A 14,926-nucleotide genomic window follows, 5' to 3' on the forward strand; every position below is an offset into this window, starting at 1 on the left:
CAATATGAAAATATATAAAGTATACATGTACATAATTAAATACATGTTAGAAAACATTGCCTTACTTGACTGTTTTAACATTGAGTAATCCTTGATAATATTATAGTGAAAGTTAAATCACACCCATAGAACAGTTCATTCAACATGTTAAACTAGCTCAGAGAAGAGTTACCGCTAAACTACTTTTTTCTACAAGATGAAGTACCTGCAAAATTTATTCTTTAATATAGCCAAGCACAGGGTGGTCTTATGACATTTTTATCGCAACGAACTTTGCTGATACCGCCATCATAATTATAAAAGAGCCCAGAGCATATGAATATATGTCAAATTGCACACCCCTAACTCTTGTAAGTAATTACATATTTCATTTCATTTTATTCGCCAGAAAAACGTTATAAAATACATATATTGCCCATCTATAAGCACTACATCAAAAACAATTAGATATTTAAAATGATTAAATAAGCCCTTGAAAAGATCATCAGGACTGTTAGATAACATACCAATGGTAAACTGCTCCACGAGTCCAACAATTCGATATTAATACATCTTTGCTATAATTGCTACTGGTACCACACTTATGTAGATAATATCCTGGTGTAGGTTATTCACCCAGTAGTTTAAATGAACAAACAAAGCAAAGTGAGTTGCACATTTTTTGTTAGAGTATTAAATTTAATTTACAATATAATCTTATTCAGATAATGTCACATATTTTATTAAATTTTCTTTGATTATCCAAGATTATTCTTTCTTATACATCAACATTTTTTAATTAGCCATAAACTTTCGGCTTTTATTATACTATTTTCAAACCTTTAATGGCTTTAAATGCACACCTTGCAATAGGGAGTGGTGGGTGGGAGAAAAATTCACCACATGACTTGTCTGCATGAATGTTGACAGAATAATGGTGGTACATACACACACACAAGAATCAAGCCTTGTTAAAGGTGATCGCTGATTGGCCCAATGAACACTGATGGTGCCCATGATAAACAAATAGACAATACACATGTATCACCTCATATTGATCTTATATCACTTCATATTGATCTTTTAGCAATAAACTAACAGGACCAAACCATTATTTCTGCAGGGGTCAAACTGGTTTTTAACCTGGTGGTTCAAAACGTTATTACCCCCAGACAGAAATAATTCGACCACAAACACCAATTGCGTATCTGTCAGGCATTCAGACAGACATTCATATATTTATTTGCATCAAATATCATATGTTACAATAAATTAGCATGCACATTAAGAAAACAGCTTCCACAATACTTTGAAAATATAGTTAGTATTATTACCAGGACCTAGATGAACCTACCTAAGATACCTCCCCAGTGAACTATCTACCTGGGAGCTGATTAAGTCATAACAAAACTATATTATTGGATATACCGCCCCAGTGAACAATCTACCTGGAATCTAGTACCTCCCAGTGAACAATCTACCTGGGAGCTGAATTGATCATGAATCAGGACCTAGATGAACCTACCTAAGTTACCTCAACCCAGTGAACAACCTACCTGGGAACTGATCATGTCATAATGAATATATTATTGGATATACCGTCCCAGTGAACAATCTACCTGGAATCTAGTACCTCCCCAGTGAACAATCTACCTGGGAGCTGAATTGATCATGAATCAGGAGCTGATCATGTCATAACTAAACAAATGAATAATTATATTAGTGAATAGTGGGCTGAATCTTTACGATAACTGTGCATGAATACTGTTCTTCCAAGAGATTGCTTCCTGGAATCCTAGGAGAGAAATTCCTGAAAGGTTAATTTGGATATAAAATAGTATATTAATCCAATATGAAAATATATAAAGTATACATGTACATAATTAAATACATGTTAGAAAACATTGCCAAAGGAGGCACTAGTCATACATTAAAATGTATGCAAGTGACTCCCTTAGCCCCCCTTTTTTTTTTTTTTTTCCCCCCCCCCTCCAGACCGCATAGTTTTGGTGCTCTTCCTTTTTTTTTTTTTTTTTTTTTTTTTGCATTATTTGGTATTGCCAAGAAATAGATGAGTGCATTTGAGTAACAAGTGTTAATAATCCAAGCAGTATCACCTGCATAATACGATTAACTTTAATACATTCATCGTCAATACAATGTAACTGTGGCTGAATAGTTATAGATGGAAAATTCGGCTAAACGTTATATTGTGAATACCTTTTGGTCAAACAATTTGTGAGTTTTTGTGACCCATTTGTAATCCATACCTTATAAAACTTTATAAAGTTTTGTAGCCAACATATTGTAGCCAACATATTGCGAGGGCCTTTTATAGATCTGTTATCGCCCGTTATGCATGATTATCAGATTATCAGCAACTTAATCTTATATAGCGCATTATATCAAAGACCACAAGGCGCTTTACAATTAAAACATGAGTACGTAAAAACAAAATGCCCATAGAACTATAAATATACATCATTAAAAATAACAATTAAATTTTAAATGAGGAACACGATGAACATTGCACAAAAGGGATTGCACGGAAAAATACATGCAAAATGAGCAAAGAAACAACTATGTGAAATGTTTAAAGTGACGGCAAAAGCAATAAAGCAAAATAAGCTTAACCAAAGTAATTTTTTATAAACAACGGCAATATACTGCAAACAGATATCAAACAGAAGATGAAATTAGAATCATAAAACACAATTTTTTTTTTTTTTTTTTTTTTTTTTAAAGCCAAGCTGTACACTACATAGATAACACGTGAGTTGAAAACTAAAAAATGAAAATGAAGTATACCATAAAGCAATTAAACACATGATCAATTCAATGCAATATCAAAATGGCAATTTAACACAGTATCAAATTAAATATGAAAAATTCCAAACAAATGGATACTTAACACAAACAATACCAAAGTGGTGAAACAAACATATTTACACCAGGTATAATACTCAATGAAAAGAGCAATCACGAGAACAACCAAGAAAATAACTTGAGTGAGTAGGAAAAATATTATGCGAAACATATTGCACACTTTTTTAAATATAATTAATAACCAAAATTGCACAATTATTAATAATACAATAATATCAAAATATGAACTAACAATACCAAAGTGGCGAAGCAAACATATCTACACCAGGTATAATGTTTAAATGAAAAGAGCAAGACACATCACGAGAGCGACCAAATACTATATCTGAAAACAATCTTGAAATTTGCGGGCACCGTAATTCTGTTTCTTAAGTTTCTGGAGAAAATGTGAAAATGTAGTTTGGTCACTGACTAACTTACGCCAACCTGACAATTGAATTCTTAATAATTATTGTTCTTGTACAATGTAAGTTATCCACTGCACAGTGTCAGCAAATGTAAACTTATAACTTGAGCACTCCAATTGCTAAATATACTTTCTCCATACTTCCATTAAGCAGACATTTGGAGTATACCGATACACAGCAACTGAAAGTAATATTTGATAATGCTGTATAATACATGCTGGTGAGCCAGTCAAATGTTCCGATAAATTGAATCACACGCAATTCCAGTACTTTGGTCCCATCTCAATAAGAAGTGAGTACATGTTTTTTTTTTTTTTTTTTTTTTAATACATGATTGCATGCCGTTTTATTTTATGCTTATTAACCCAAGCAATCGAAACAGTCCTTGTGTAGCTTATAAATGCAACATGCAATACTATACAATTTCTTCTTCACCTAGGCAGAAGTGCATCTATAGTGTTTAATTATACCATTATCATGTTAATCGAGTATATTTATTAATCTGTGCTGAATATATTGTACGCTGTTCTTGTATCATCCTTTGACTGCTTAATAACGGACCATGCAGTAACTTCTTCAGTGGTATTTGCATCCATCCTTAGCCTCCTTCGTAACATTCCATGTTATGTGCAAAACTATACCGGTCAATATAAGTCATTGTTATATGTGGCTAAAGTAAGCCCCTGTAGGTATTGTAGGTTAATGATGGGATCAACGTCAAGTAGCTGTGGTAATTGCGACTCTTAAAACAGGCAAAGCATCTTCCCTTCTGCTACCCGACTAGAAGTATTTAATCTGCAATGAAGAAGAGAGAAACAAGGAGGAGCAAATTGTGCAAGCATATAGTCCTTCACCTACATATACACACAAGCCTAATGAAAATACCTTACTCAAAGAAAAAACAAAATATTTACTCATTTTTTGAAAATCCGTACATAAAGATGTCACCGAGTGGAGTAAACAATTGAAGTAAACTATGCCGAGTTGGAACTCATTGATCAATAAGCATTCGGCAAATTAGCTGGAAGAATTCACCACATGACTTGTCTGCATGAATGTTGACAGAATAATGGTGGTACATACACACACACAAGAATCAAGCCTTGTTAAAGGTGATCGCTGATTGGCCCAATGAACACTGATGGTGCCCATGATAAACAAATAGACAATACACATGTATCACCTCATATTGATCTTATATCACTTCATATTGATCTTTTAGCAATAAACTAACAGGACCAAACCATTATTTCTGCAGGGGTCAAACTGGTTTTTAACCTGGTGGTTCAAAACGTTATTGGTCGTGTGTCTTGAGCTCGCCACCAAAAAAGGTGGCGACGTTACATTTTGCCAAAGTCGACTCAAAACAAATGATGATATCTCTGTCAAGCAAGAAGTTATTGTCATGCTTGTGGTCTCATTTTATTGCTAAATAAAATGCACTTTCAACCCTGTAAAAAGAAATACTTGAACTTTTTCAATACTGACACTGTGCTTCATAGAATTCAGAATGGGCAGGGTGGCGGTGGTGGGGATGTGGTGGTGGGGATGTGGTACACACAAACTCTATGGGATTGGTATTTTAGTGCGTAATCTGCTTCTGTAAAGGCTGTAAATTGGATTTGGACTCTATTTAGCATCTAAACGACTCACGGCCTTACAGCTAAACAATTCTACTAATTGTTTTTAATCATTTATGATTGGTGTAGTGTAGAAAATACACACTTTTCCATACAAAACTACCCGTTGTCATATTAAACACTGTAGTAAGTAATGCAGATGTCTTCAAAATCTGAAAGTTACTGTAAAATTTTAATTACTTATCCTATCATAGTCAAAGTATAGATTTTCTGAAGGAAATTTGATGAGGAATCTAAATATGGACATATTTTTTCTGTATGGGTTAGGGGAAAATGTTTAGGTTCAAAATATGTTGAATTGTAAAAAATCTAACATACTTTGGGACACCCTATATTCGAGATTACCAAACAGCTGTGATTTTGGTTTCTTCCGAAGTCAGTTGGCTCTCCATTTCCTCTAACCAAATGAATGTTGTTTACTTCCAGTTTATTACTGTAAGTTGGTAATAAGCAATGCATTGAGTGACCCATTTTTATCAAAATCCTTTTTATTCCACCCTGTATAACTTGCAGGTCACCCTGTATAATGAGTTGAAATGTATATATTGGAATTGCTGATGCCTTCAGCTTTCCAAAAATGTATACTTTTGCTAGTTTAGGGTTGATGATTGTCGAGATAATCTAATTAGAAACCCGGTTGGTGTAAACATTCATAATATTTGTCATGTAACGCTAAGGGTGGCGAGTTCAGGACACACGGCCTATTACATTAATTTTATGTAATAATAGCTGCTTGAAAATTGCTCATTCAGTTCTTCTTATTTATCATTTGAATTAGAAGCAATTCGATGTAATACTACATTTAAAAATCGTTCTTTCTTTTTTTGTCAAAGAGTTCTCGCGTAATTCAGGCCCAAGCCATGACGCAAAACCAGGCATTAGCGGTGTTTTTAATGACCACCCCCTAAAGAAACAAATACATTTTTTCAATTTTTTTTTTTTATCGTAAAGCCCTATCACTTATATGTTTTTGTGTGAAATATGAAGATAATACAATATTCCGTTGCAAAGTTATTGAGTAAAAACGGAAAACAGATGCAATATTTAGGATTTGACTCGGACAATCCAGGAAAAAAGGTTGGCACAGTTTGCCTGTCTTTTGGTATATCTCTGCCCCGCTCCCCCAATTCAATGTTGGACCAAGCCATGTTGTCAACAGGTCCGTGAGACCCTCCAACATTGAATGATGGGGAGTGGGGAAGGGTGAGATATAGGGGGGAGTCTGTACTTTCAATATAGTGCATGCATGTTTCTCTCGCCTCCCCAATTTTAATAGGGCACGCATATCCATTGTTTAGTGCAGGTGTGCCAACTATTAATTTCGCGGGTTGTAGCTTCTCCACTCTGAAAAGTTTTAACATAGACAATTTCCCTCTCATTGGTTGACTTATCCATTGTGCCGTCAGTGGAAATGGAGTGGTAGCAGTATTTTGTAGTTGGTGATGTCAGCAACTCTTGAAGAGGCTGACGAATTATTTGAGCATTGTGTTTGGTCAATTTTTTGCAAGCCAGGTTGTTATTATGATAAGCAGTACCCAGGTCAACATTAGGCCAAAAAAAAAAAATTGTGTTTTTTTTTTAATGTAAAGACTTTTTACAATGTGCCACGGCCCATTTGACCAGGCCGCTACCTGCACGTGTTTCAGTTCAAAATTCGCTAAACCATCTACGCTACCAGCTTCCACCCTTTCTCCATATATTTCTTGCAAGGTTTTCGTCAAAGATACAGTTTTGACAAAGCTAAATATGTGTTTTAGAGCCAGCAGTTGCAGTTATACATACCACGAAATCCATGGTAACGGTACATGTACCATAAACAACACGAATTCCGTATGCGAGATGCATCACATACTTTTTAATTTTGAAAATATATTTATGAACATTTGGAAGCGGTAAATACTATATAAATCATTTTCTTCATATTTTTATTCATCAATAAACATTTCAAGAATATTTTAGTGTATTTGGAGTAAAAATATTACATATTTATTTATTTTCTTCTTGAATTTTGATTTGATAAATTAATGAATATACAGATTAACAAAATATTACGCTTAATATTCCGATAGGCTTTAACACAGACTGGCTTGCACGTGGCGTGCACAGTTCGCGATCGAGAATTCAAGCAAGTGACAAGAGACTAGCTATGTACACAAAACAAGTCAGATTCATTGACGTTCGTTTTAAATTCGATCCACCGAGTCGGCAAGATTTTCAGTGAAAAACGGGGAAAAACACGTAAATATGAAAAATATGAGAAAAAGTGTATACAAAAATAAAAAATAAAAATAAAAATGCCGGTCGGGAATTTTCAAAATTTACGACCGGGCGCGTGAGTTAACACAACAACTTTTTTTTTTTTGGCCTTATGAAGCTTCTGTAGGGATACTAGTTATGACATGTGCATGAAAAGTAGTTCCTGTTTCGCTATGTAGTATGTGAAACAACCTCACAAATTTGTCAAATGCATTGCGATGTATGCATAGCGGAGTGCATTCTAATGGCACTGTAACTTGACACTGTAACTTTGTTAAAGGATGACTCCGGCAATCACAACATTATGCCATATGTTAAAAAAATATTTATCAAGCACGAATCACATAGTTTTATTTAAAACAAAGTCCTATATTGACAATAAAAATGAATAAATTTCGGCTCTGGAAATTTTAAATATTGCGTGTTGAGAGACTGCTGTATTACCCCAGATGAAATAAGGCACATTTTATTCAAAAAGTTTTGCTAGGCATATCCGTCTATCCGTCAAAGGAGTATCTCCATTTATTTGTAATCCAGAATTGGATTTAACTTCAGCTTATCCAATAAAATACGGACCCAAAGGGTACCGTTCCAATACATCAAACGTAGCTTAATTTTTCCAGAGAAAACTTCTCAAGAGAAGTTTACATACAAGTGCTTAATACATTAATCCTACTTTCCTGAAGCCGGAAACATTCAGGAAAGTAATCTGGATATTTGACATATTTCATTCAACTTCTCATGGAATTTCCTTTGTTGTCATCACATTGTCAGCTTGTTCTGGTTTGTTTAGTTTTTCAGTCTCTTCAAAATTTCTTAGTTTAGTTTTGAAGGTGGGGAATGTTATTTCTTCCTGGCTCTGGGACGCATTAATTGCGAAAGGCCATGGCCACCATCAACCCGTCACTAAGGGTTTCCCCTGCATTTCTTAGAGCTGTCATTATCTTTTTTGCTTTGATTATATAATCTGTTTTAGTGTCACCATTGTCCTTGGTTAGTCTAGTTAGTTCAATATGTTCAGTGTACAATGTTATCACTCTTGGTTTGCTACACCTGGCGTAATGGGATCTCAGAATTTATAAGGCTTTTCTCCCATCATCGGGAGCATCTCTCATGATAAGGCAAAAAAAAAAAGGTTTGTTTGTCCATAGAGGCTTATGAAACAGTTGGGTCGGTAGGTCAGATTTTTTTTTTTTACAGATATTGCACTTGAAACTGACAATTTGAAGACTGGTAAATAAGTCAAAACACACAGCACTTTACTGGTTTAACTCTTGAGATGGTTCTGCATGTTATACTGTTCATTTTCTTTACATTTTCTTTCTTTAAATTTATACTAACCACTGTTTTACTAGCACATTCAACGCAAATTAAAAAAAAGAAGAAAAAAAGACACGGTCGGGACCAGAGTACACGGTCGGTCGGACGTGGACAAACAAACAATTTTTTGGGGGGGCCTAAGGGCAAGGCTTTTATTGTCTAGGAGGTTTACTAATTCTGCATACCCACATTCATTTTTATGTATTTCTGCTGCAGCTTCTGGTGGTTGTTCTGCTACGATCACATCCCGAATATTCAGAGTACGCAGGTGGGATAAGAATCGAATTTGCCATATCTCGTACTTCTCACCGTCTCTGTTAAATGTCAATTTTTTCCACTTGTCAGCGTTGCTGGGCCCATAACCTGTTGACGTCGCCATCCCGAATATGTATACCAGGGGAATTAATAAAACATGATCTTACTCTGGAATATTAAAAGCTCATTTTTCTGTACTCAGCCAGAACACAATCCCTCCTGGGGGTGTAGGCCTACAATGTACTAATTTGTTGTCTGGCAGTTCTCAAATCTGTCCTTCTGGCCTCATATGCCTCAGCTTTGTTGGCGGCAAGCTTATCATTGGCATTGTGAAGACGGTCAGTTAGGCGTAATTATCTTGTATTGTGAGTGGAATGTATCTTGGGCAGACTGACATTGTAAATATCTTTGACAAGCAAGTCCTTCTGATGTACATACATGCTGTGTTGGTCCTTTAGTTTCTTATCCATTTCTTGATTAAGTTGGTGAATTTTAGACAAGTAATCGGTAGTACTTTTGGTAGATTTTAGTTTATCGACATCAACCTGGAGATTTACATTTTCCTGTTTTAAGTTGTTGGGGGATTCAATTAGCCTTTTCAAGATATGACTGCCCTCCTTTTTTGTGTACTGAAATACTTTGAAAAGGCTAATGGCTGCAGTGAGATCTTTGTGAACAAGGTTTAATTTGAGCTCATAGTTTTCTGCCATAACTCCACAGAGTTTATCAACTAGAGACTTCTCCAGATCCCTTACAGCTTGCAGAAAAGGTACTACTGCCTGTAACTATATCACACTATGTCTGAGTATCCTGGTTGAAAATAAAATGCCAGAAAGAATGCAGTTTGCAAATCATAAATTTATTGCATTTTTAATGCATCAGCTAGAAATGACCAATTTTCACAATTTTTTTTATGCACCCGCTTTCCAACAATTGTGTCAGTAGCAGTAATGAATGAATGTAGCTGATGCGGTGGGTTTGTTCTGTTATGTCCAAGAATTATTTATTTAACTTTAACATAACAACAAGTATTTATATGTGCCTTTGCCTAGGGATTCAAGGCACAAGAAAACAGAAAACAAACAAATTTAAACAAAAATACAGAAAGCAATGGCAGCAAAAACTTAAGGAATAAGTGAGTTTTGATCAATGACTTAAATGAGTCCAGGCTGATAGCATTCTTGATTGTAGATAGTAAGCCATTCCAAAACTTTGGAGCAGTCACTGAAGAGGCTCTATCCCCAGCACATTTCCTATAGATTATTATTGGCCAATGAAAAGTTATTATAGGCACCAAACAAGAGTGCTCAAATAATTAAATAAGTTTAGTAATACATGACCACTACCACTACTCAAGAGCACTGCATGTGGGGCCTGATCAAGTTCCGTTATATAGTACTCATCATTGTCTTCATCAATAATGGAGACACTGGCATTTGTTACAGTGATAATGCTAACATCTTCGATACGAAGTTTTCTTGTCTTTGCCTCCGTCATTATTTTTGCTAGTCTTTCCCCATGGCTGTTTTTTCCCGTCCTATTGGTCTTTTGAGGGTATCGTCTCCACCTTTGTCAGCACGATGAGAGGAAAGAGGATTGGGCTTAAACGGTGTTTGGTTGGGAGGAGTTGGACCCCCTTGTCCTGTCTTTTGCTGCTCCGTCAATTCCTCTGGTACTAGTCTGTTATTTTTCTATTCTGGTGTAATTCTACCTCCTGATTTCTTTCAGGCAATGATTTGCCTTTTCCTCTAGTAACCTTAAAAGATGAGGAGAAACATCTCAATTGGGCTTGCAATTTGAAACTTTTGCTGACATCATAGATGGCGGCCTCCAGGATGGATAGCCCCACACCTCCACTGGCGGCCATAGAGGAGTTTGACACTTCTGTCTGGTTGGTGTTCGGGGCATTGTCCATCCGGAAGGCATCCCTGACATGATTCCGTCTGCGATCCCACCATTCCAACCATGTCATCAGGTGGGAAATATGGGAATTAGTATTATTGGTTCATGTAAAAGGCAAATAATGCATTCAGGATGCCACTCACATGTCCCACTCTGTCTTCATCTTTGAAGGCATCTTTGGCTGCCAATTCCAGGCGCTGGTTCTGACAATGTATAACAATTAACCAAGGTCGCAGGGGGGGGAGGGGTCTGAATTCCCCACGGCCACTCCATTTCTTCGGCACATATTCACTGTAACTCCATCAGAACAGAAGGCTGTCATGCATTGTCATTTAGTCCATATTCAAGTAGTGTTGCATTGATGCATGATATTACCCCGAAGGCAGTGACATTTACAACAGGTTTTATGGCCAAGTACTTCATGTTTGGTTTTCCATCTTTGATATACAAGACGTACATTAATTCCTTCTCTTCGACGGACATGTCAGTGCTACCATCAATAAATAAGCTGTAGTATGAACTTTTTGCGAGATCTGCTTTAAGGTCATCTTCCATTACATTACATGATAGAGAGAAAAAAATATATAGTACATAAAGAACATATAGAACTTTTTCTCAAAAACCTAATTCATTGTATTCTGGGTTTCTGGCATCACCATCTTCTGTGATTTTCCTGATGAACCAACATGCACAAAACAATTTAGACTAGGTTTAATTATTATCTGGTGGTGGTTAGCCTATCAATGTTAGAAATATCTGTTGCCAGTTCTGCAAACTTACAGATGCTTCTGGAAATTCAACTCTTACAGATTAAAGTGGTAGTAAACCATGAATTCTCTAATGTTACCAGATTCTTTGGTAAATGCTGTCTCATAGACAATAATGTCCAGAAACTGCCAGAGAGCAGTATCCTGTGCTGGATATGCTAAGTAAAGGATTTGGTACATCTTATACCCAAGATGTATAGCATTCATCAGTATTGCGCATTGAAAAGCGGTCTTCTCCATTATTACAAAGCACTGTCCTGGATTCAACTTTCTTCCACAAATGACAAGTATGAATGGCTGTGTGCGTGCAGTGAAGCGAGGAACAAGTCCAAACCTGTGCATTCCTAAAATAAAAAATGTTATAAAGGACATTAAAGTCATAGGTTGTAAACATTCAAGTGAAATAAAGTTTCATCCATTACCTCCTCCTCAAGATCAGGAAATTTTCTTGGCCAGGTCCCTAATTGCTTTTAAGTTAATTTGCATCTTCTCTTTCTTTAGTTGTGGTTTCCTTCTGCACCATACTCACGCCTTGCAATCCAAGATTCAAGTCGGACATTACACATTCTGCTGGATTTTTCCACGAGTGATGTGGTGGCATTTGAACTAAAATCAAAAGATTCAAATTTCTATCCAAAAAATAGGCAAGCTGCCCAAGCTGTGTACGAGTAAATATGAAGTTGTGGTCTGGACCCCCATTATGGTAGTGGCACTCTATTGGATTTGAGGTCCCATCTGACATATGGCAAATTCAACTCTGTTGCATGGCGTAAAGCTGATGATGCTTCAAAAGCATTTTCTTTGCGTCCAACATGCACTTGGCCATGATGAAAACTTTCTTCTATTGTCTCGGGTACGTCCACGACCAGACTAACTGATGGGGACAGGGAGAATTTGGTGAAGTCATGATCTCCCACCTGAAGCGACCGATTTAGTCCTACTAGAACACATTGGCCCCTTTCAACTGCAGCTACTGGGAAGCTGTGTTCTCCTACTTTTATTGTGTGTTTATCATCTTTACACACACATATGTCGTGAGGTGGCGGAATCTGACAGCAAACTCTTTTTGGTATCTAGACATGGCAGATGCATATAGTGGGATGATTTGATGCATGCGCCACCTTATAGTGCTGCATAATGGTGAATCATAGCAAAAAAATTGTTCAATTTTTGTGAAAAGTGTGAAATTTGGCTCAGATGTAGTATTCAATCTGGTGAACAATTCTAGTTGTCTAATTCTGTTGTTTAAGACATTTCAAATCATGATATTCATGACCATCACGTTTAGGGCATACGGTACTCTTGACCATTTCATGGACATCTCCAAAGATACGTCCTATTTGCTTTTGTTTTTTTTAGTTCATTAATGCTCTAAATGCTTTCCTTCCCCTGACACTTACCTGACAGCAGCAAAGTTCCAAGTCACGCTGTGTAGCTGGACGAACAAAGAAAGGCGTGCACCACCTGAAGGTGCTTTCACTCGCTTTAACATCAGGGTTTTTTTGAAATAAAATCATCATATGAAGAGCTTTGTTGCAAAACCCCTTACATCCACTTTTGACTTTTTGAGAAAAACAGCTTTTTTTAATTGTGCAAGTATTACTTGTTCGATTTGATTCAATTTGGATTTAGATAAAGTGTTAATGAATAGAAACTAAAAGAATAGGTTTGGTATAATTTTCAAGCCTTCCTATTTTTTTTATTATTTCTTTTATATCGCACATTTTGTGGATGTAAGGGGTTTTGCAACAAATTGAATTTACCCCTTTTCTAGTAACCACCTTTGCAATCAAATTTGAGCCCATTTGTTTGCACTACTTTATGTAACTTGACTAATGCTATCAAAATCAAAAAGAAAAATTGAAATATCTCATTTACTTTTTTAATTATGAATTTTTAATTAAATTCAGGAAAATGGCATTTTTTGGATAATTCCGAAGCTACACCTTTTGTTAATTAAAATGATTGTTTTCAAACATAGTGACCCAAAAACAGTTCCTTTTGGTTTTAATTGGTAAAGAACATTCCAGGCTACTATTATACATCAAAAAATTAAAACAAAGCAATTCTATATTCATTTTAAGTTCAGATTTCGGAAATTCCTAAGATTTCCCAAACGGAAATATACGATATCTCGGAAGGGAAAGTGGTATGAAGGTCAAACTACCACCAAAATGTGTATTTTTACCCACACTATAATGTCATGTCAATAACTCAATTTCAGCCAAAAGTGGATGTAAGGGCTTTTGAAACAGAGCTCTTCATATACCTCCCTATATGATTTAATACAAACACGCGTGTGAGACTTGCACCCCATGTCTGGAGCAGGCTTTCCTGCATCTTGTGCAGCTTTCAGTATTTTCAAATACCGATTCAATGACACATGATGCACATAATATAATTTCCTACCTTCAAATATGTCCAGTAGATCTTCAAAACCCCAATCCACAAGCTTTGCAGCAACCCCTAATCGGCCATCTTGTTGTCTGTAATGCATTTGCATATTTTCTGCACAACACAAATGACCAATCACAGTTCGTATGTGACCATGGTTGGGCAAAACCATACTTTGCCCAACTTGATTGGCGGGAAAAGAATGTTCTTGACCAAGGTTGGTAAAAATATCATGAACTTTTAACCAACATTGGTAATTTTGAACTCTGAATTCGCCCAACCTACAATCCCCGAAATATGTCTTGAAACATAAAAGCGTCTTTAGGGGAAAGTAAGTCCCCCCACTCCCCCGTGCAATGTTGAAACGTGCAAATATGTTCAGCGTGTCTCCAAAGTATCGCAACATTGAATGATGGGGGTGGGGAAGGAAAAAATGTTAATTGATGGCCCAGCTTTCTTCTAATTCCAAATATTGAACATTTTTATCCACATTAAAAATACACCTTTGATTTCATTCAAGATGCCTAAAGCGTTTCAACGACATATTTCGGGGATTGTAGGTAAATACCATATTGACAGGTCCATTTAAACTGTATTTTGGCTAACTTCAAGAATCTTAACCATTGTTGGGCATTTTGTAACCAACTGTTTGCTGCCCATCCGTTTTTTATCCAATGTTCTGAGAGTGAATGCCTGGTAAAAAGAGTTCAAAAGGTGAAATATGGATTTTTTTTATATTTTATTCATTTGGCAACAAACATCAAAAATAGAAAATAACATAAAGGAGGCCTCCTGAGCTGCCAGGGAGCACTGAAAAGCACAGGAAAGCACTGTCGCCAAAAGGCGCAGTGGCCCCAACTCAGCAAACCTCAAAATAAATTTACACAAAAGTTATATACAATTTAACACAAGAGACTAGGAAAAAAAATGGCTACAGTGATGGAAAAAATTGAAGTTGAAGCTATGAGATGTTGTTTAGAAAAGCCCTGAGTTGTTTTTTGAATGTGGTAAAGGTGCACGTGACAAGTGAATTCCTGGTATCATTATTTATATTTGACCATATGGCTGGAAAAGAAACAAGCAATGTGTTTTTAAATGCATCTGTTTTGGCTGTGATTTC

General features: G+C 36.1%; 1 long non-coding RNA gene and 1 pseudogene across 1 annotated transcript; both read right to left on the bottom strand.

The window, feature by feature from the left end:
* The window catches only part of LOC140161816 (uncharacterized), a 54,096-nt pseudogene that overhangs the window by 13,581 nt on the left and 25,589 nt on the right, over positions 1 to 14,926 (bottom strand).
* On the bottom strand, positions 1,180 to 1,937 carry LOC140149260 (uncharacterized). The gene is made up of 2 exons (XR_011858571.1): positions 1,599 to 1,937; positions 1,180 to 1,427 (listed from the first exon to the last, which is right to left on the bottom strand). It is a non-coding gene; the product is annotated as an uncharacterized lncRNA (long non-coding RNA).

This window comes from Amphiura filiformis, chromosome 1, assembly GCF_039555335.1.
Source record: "Amphiura filiformis chromosome 1, Afil_fr2py, whole genome shotgun sequence".
Lineage (NCBI taxonomy): Eukaryota > Metazoa > Echinodermata > Ophiuroidea > Amphilepidida > Amphiuridae > Amphiura > Amphiura filiformis.